This window comes from Gavialis gangeticus, unplaced genomic scaffold (assembly GCF_001723915.1).
Source record: "Gavialis gangeticus isolate Ggan-Ray unplaced genomic scaffold, GavGan_comp1, whole genome shotgun sequence".
NCBI classification, from domain to species: Eukaryota; Metazoa; Chordata; order Crocodylia; family Gavialidae; genus Gavialis; species Gavialis gangeticus.
Genome location: NW_017729032.1, coordinates 222,107,008 through 222,112,834, shown reverse-complemented (window position 1 = coordinate 222,112,834; position 5,827 = coordinate 222,107,008). Strand labels below are relative to the sequence as shown.

The following is a 5,827-nucleotide window of genomic DNA, read 5'->3' as shown; positions in this document are numbered from 1 at the left end:
AGGAACAGGTTACCCAGAGAGGTGGTGGAATCTCCATCCTGGGAGATATTCAAGACCCAGCTAGGCAATGCTTTGGCTGAGATGATCTAGTTGGAGATGATCCTGCTTTGAGCACTGGGTTGAGATAAAGCATCTTGCCCTTGAAGCAGAGAAAAGAGAGGAAGAAGGAAAAGGACAGGAATCAGAGGTACAGCCTACTCTTCCCTAAGGAAAGACTTGCAACTTCTATGGATGGATCTGTGGCTCGAGGATTAGACTTGGAAGTCACCTCAAGATCCATCAATCAGCTGTGGTAGAGATCATTCTCAAATCAAGGATTGATGTAGACACTGCTGCTAACCGGGCAGTTTGTGGAATTTCTAATATCTGGTATTTTGTTACACACCTAATACCTGAGAATCAGAACTTTTATTGAAAAAATCACCTGTAATTCTCAGGAATTGGATGTGTAAGAAAATATCAAGCTGCCTTCCATAAAAAAAAAAGGCCTATTAATTACAGTAATGGGGGGAGAAAATTAAAAATATGAATTCTGAATGCAGAAGGACTCAAAGAAGAACAATTGCAAAACTTAAGCCATTTGCAGTATTTAGGTTGTGACATGTGATGTTAGAAGCCTTGAGGTAGGCAGGCAGTGCTGCTGCATGCAGGCTTAGTTGCAGTAAAGATGTTTCCCAGCTAAATTGCACTGTGACAAGATTCAGCTCTGTTCAAATCCAACATCTTTCCTAAGAAGGGGGATTTTGATTTTTCTTAAATTGGGCTGACTAATGAGCCAGCTAGAGCTCTCAGTCAATACTAAGTTTGTCAAGTCCTCTCTAAACCATCTTCAAAGTCACTATTATGTTGACATTGTTGAGCTGTTTGGCAACACTACTATATTCTTATACCCTGAATCATGCACCTAAAATTTGGGTACAAGGGTAAGGCAAGATTAAACTCCACATTTTACAGGTAATTGGTTACCAGTAACTCATCTTAAATCCAAGCATGCACAAAAATATTTTCCTGGAAAATATCTAACCTGAATGTCAGTTCCTCCTTAGCAAATGCCTGTATACATGTAAAATTCAATTTTATAGGAGATTCTTTTGTACCAATATCAAATTATGACTGTTGTTGGCATTTGATGAGTAGAAAGGATGAATAATCAATCACATGATTTTGCAGTAAGTTTAGTTTACTCAAATACAATCTTTCTGCTAGAGATCAAGAATTAACATTTAAACGTTTCAGCTGCTGTAAAATATCTGGGTATAATTTTTTCCAGCATGTACAATATCATTTAACAGGCCCAAATAATAAATAATGCCTTAAATATACAAGTAACACTATACAATAAAAAATAGAAACTTGCAAATTATTGAAGGAGAGAACATCCTTGAGGAAACTATTCTGTATGTATTTTGCTCACATGTTCTCTATTTTTTCTCTTCATCCTAGATATGGAAAAGTTTCACTCATGTGCCTTAGTCTGATGCATTCTAGCAATGGATAGCAACTTTCAAACACATACACAATGAATAGCTAGGGAATGGAAAATGAACTGATGATCATATTTCAGTGTACTCAGGTCAGTTCATCATGTTCCTGGCTCCTTTTTTTGCTTTACTGAGTAGACATGTAGAGTTCAAGTTTATGACAAGTAGCAGTTAATAACTTGCATCTGTCTGCTTTAGCTAATCCTCTAGCAAGTTGTTGTTCTGCTCCAGTTTATTCCCTTGACTAAAGTAACTACAGATGGAGTGTAAAACACAAAACATTTTTAGTGTGCTTTTTATCATGAGAAGAGAAGTGATGCGACATTAAGCAAAGTGCAAAGTATGGTATGTACTTTCAGTTGCTCTCCTCTGTTTCTACTTTCTTGGAACATATGGTACCTGGTAACGTGTGAAAAAATGGGTAGTTAAACTGCAAGACTCATGCTGGAGTCCTGTCCACTTAATTTTCTTGGCTATTAGATGAAACAGGACTAACTGCTTATAAACAGATCTAAACTCATAATCTGAGAAGCATACTGAGCAGAAAGGCACCATTTTGACAGAAAGATTCAGAACCTGAAGAAGTGGATGAACTGAAAGCAACAGCTAACAGTTCAGAGTGAGAGGCCAAGTGATAATAAGACTTTAGTAGCTAGACAAGATACTTGGAGCATACAGTAACCTGCACAAAACAATGTTGATATATAAAGCAGACACAAATGCAATACATGGAGACCTTTATGTGGACTGGGAATAGATGCAACTCATGCATCATGAAGTACTCCATTAACTTGAATGGAGGCACACTAACCAAAACTGCAGTTACATGGTAGTTAATTAAGTTTATCGTTCAGCTTGGGTTAGAAAAATATATTTTACTGACATTAAACTCGGCCCTAATTTTTTGGCCTTGCTGTCTGTTCTGGTGCTCCAAATACAGAAAGAGTCCGATGGAAAACAAAAAAAAAAGGAAGAGAAAATGAAATTTTCAGTATAGTCACATACCGAAATGTGTAGTGGCAACATTCTGAATTATGCTGATTGCATTCTGAACTTTTCATGACTTGTTTATTTTTTTTTCTGCTTGTCTTTCTAAACCAACAGATTGGAAACTGCTGTTGTTTTCATTTTATGCCATCTTGTGTTTTTCACATAAAAAGGAGCAAAACATCATACAATTGAGAAGTGCTGACATGGTAATTGCTCAATAAAGATACTCTTGATGTGCAGGGAATATGTTTTTCAGGCAAGAGGACAAGTACGTGACAAATCTATGTCTTGCACTGCATTGAATATCTACATTGTTCACCTACTAGTGGACGATGCTGACAACATCAAAGCCACTCTGTTCTGATTAAACATAAACTAGATTTCCGAAGGAATAAAAGGAAGTTAATTTTCTAGTTCTCCCAAGAGCATACTAGGTTTGGATATAGGAGGTCAGAAAATTGCCTAAGGAAATAACTTTCTGCAAGTGTCACAGGTCAGATGATGACATGCCAAGCATCTTCAGTAAAATGAGTAAGGCTCTATGAGGGTGTATGAGTCCCTCCATGTGGAGCTCACTGCAGGGTCAGTGCTGAATGATCTAGTCTTTCAGCTGTTTCAAGGCACAGTGCTCACTGGTATAAGTCCAAACAAAGTCAATGGAGTTATTCTTGGTAGTAGGGACCCAACCCACTAGTAGATATTTGTAAGATTGCTCTTCATTTGATGTCTCTAGTGAACCAAAACTCCATTGACTGCAACCTGCACAACAGACACCAAATACCATACTGGGTAACACTAGAATCAACATGTAGAATATAGAAGCAATATCTGGAAAATGCTAATCTATCATACTAATTATCTTCAGAATGCATAGCAATATATTTTGCATACAGTAAGTCAGATAATCAAAAGAGAAAGATGAATTTAGCAATCCAGTTTAACTGACATTTTACAGGTGGTCTCAAGATCTAATCTTTTTAAAGCAAGTTAATTATGTTTGCCTCTTCAGACTTTTTGCCTGCCCCCACCCATCCCCAAATAACTCAACAGACATAAAATGAAGTGAAATTAAAATATAATTTAATCTCTCCAACACAGCAAGAAGCTTAGAGCTGCTGGATACAAAACTAACAACATAAAAAAAATCAAACCATATGGGGAAACTTTCATTTCCTAGTAGTCCCATTGTGTCTTGGAATTTTGGCTATATAGGGTTGAAGACCATAAGGACTTCAGTACTTGATCCTATATTTTTCCTGTTTGTTTAAAATTGAGGCGGCAACCTTTTTTCACCCTAACACTGAGTTCTCTTTAATTATTATTCAGCAAGCCAAACCTATTCACATCAGCACTTAACAATGTGTTTAAGTCATTTGGATTTTTAAAGGGATTAAAGCATGTGCTTAATTTCTTTGCTGCATAGACATGGCCTTCAATTTATATGGTTGATTCAGTTACAAGATTTACTGGATATTTAACTGGGCATTTAAGATGCACATATTAACCCTGCAAAGACTTACCATGTGACTGACTTGATACACCATGACTTTCCATTGCCTTCAAGGGAACTACATAAAGAGTATCGAGTTAATCGTGTGCATAAGTATTTCCATAATAGGGGGTATGCTAATGACCCAGGATGCATGAATAAAATGAAAAAAATAGGTCAAGATTTATCCCAACTTTTCATTCAACAATTGATTTATAAGCAGGGCTAATAGATTTATCTATGATAGGCATATTATCAATTGAAAATGCAGTCCTACCTGGAAAAATCTTCAATTCTCTCATAATTTTAGCAGCTGCCTCTTATTTTGAAAAGAGGAAGGAGAAGGAGTGGTAATTTTTAACTTACTGGGAAACCTTTAGGATTAGTAACTGTTTAACTTGGCCACCTGAATATTCACTTAGGTGCATTCAAGCCATGATCTAAAATACTTGGAGTGGACTGTAAAAATAGGAATAAAAATGAGCGTGGTAGCCTCAGCATCTTGGTGCATGAAATTCCTTTATACAAATTCATTTTGCAGAGCTGGAAATTGTTAGCAACAGCAGCAATGGCAAATCACACGATTCTGCCTAGTATAGAAGCAGATCCCCAGCACTCCTTCCTACCCCAGCACTCTTTCCTGCCTACAGCAGGGGGTCGGGCTCGATGATCTAATAGGTCTAATTCTGACCCTAAAATCTATTAAATCTATTAAATCTATGAATCCATGCTAGTCTCCTGACTATAGAGTTTACCAAATATTACAGGAAGCTCTAATTCTTCATACATAGGACTTCCTTGAAGGCCCAAGCACCTTTCAGTTAAACTTATTTATTATTATGCTAGGGACCCAAAATCATGCTACTGCTGTGTGTTCCTCTCTCATGAAGTTCCAGCTGGCTTTTGGGACTTTTATGAAAATTGTATGATTGAGTGGATGGTGGAGGACAGCCTATGGCATCCCTGAAGGATTAAGAGTTGTGCTGTAGGAAAATTGTAGGTAGGCTGAGGTGTTTGGATGGGCTGGTACCATAACAGAGGGTTCTTATATCCCTTCAGAAAAGAGATATCCCTTCTGTGTCAACTGGTATAGCTATGCCACGTGGGCAAATTGCTCTGATACCAATCCTACCATTCAGAGATAATGAGACAGCATTCCAAGTAAACACAGGCCCTTAAGTGTGGGAGATCAGTGCTTCTGCATAGTTTGACATGGAAGTGGAGCATCTGGTCTCTGTTGCATTTCTCACAATTAAAATGTCTTAACTATATCATAAGAAGATTCAAAACCTAGGGCAGACCAAATCTCATGAGATTCAGTGCTTTATAAAAATCTGGAACGTCTTCTGAGTTCACAAAAATTGTTTTAGCTTGTGAACCCTTTTCCTTTAATTAAAACCCATGTCCCAGCTGGATGATTCAGTTAAAAGTAAATGTTTTTCTAGCTAAAGGGAAGACAGTGCTATGCAGCAGTGTAATTCAAAACACACATAACCTAAGGGAGGGGAAAACCTGGAAAACAAAAATTCCTTCTGACGTTAAGAAGCGAATTAGTTATGAGATTGCAAAACCAAATGACAGTTGAAAAAGAAAGCAATTCTAGGTGGCATGTGCAAAAGCATCGTATCATAGAACAGTTGAAATAATTATTTACCTGAAAGATGGTGTGTTGTCTAAACTAAGGGCCAGGACTGGGTCCCTGGTCCCCGGTTTTATCTTTGCCTTACCAGCTGACTCTATACTAACCTACAGTACCTATAGTGGGAGTCTCTAAGCAAGGTATTACTCAATGTATTTTGCAATGTAGGTGAATAACAGGTACATTTTAGGCCTGTGCGAGTTGGCAGCAATCCGATCCGGCTTTGGA

At 37.6% G+C, this 5,827-nt stretch overlaps 2 long non-coding RNA genes across 2 annotated transcripts in view; both read right to left on the bottom strand.

Annotated features, from left to right (window-relative positions):
* The window catches only part of LOC109303032, a 243,262-nt gene that overhangs the window by 142,865 nt on the left and 94,570 nt on the right, over positions 1 to 5,827 (bottom strand). The window lies entirely within an intron of this gene.
* LOC109303033 overlaps positions 3,535 to 5,827 on the bottom strand; it is a 4,066-nt gene continuing 1,773 nt past the window's right edge. The window contains exon 2 of the long non-coding RNA XR_002098992.1: positions 3,535 to 4,097. This is a non-coding gene — a long non-coding RNA (uncharacterized LOC109303033). The remainder of the gene's footprint in view (positions 4,098 to 5,827) is intronic.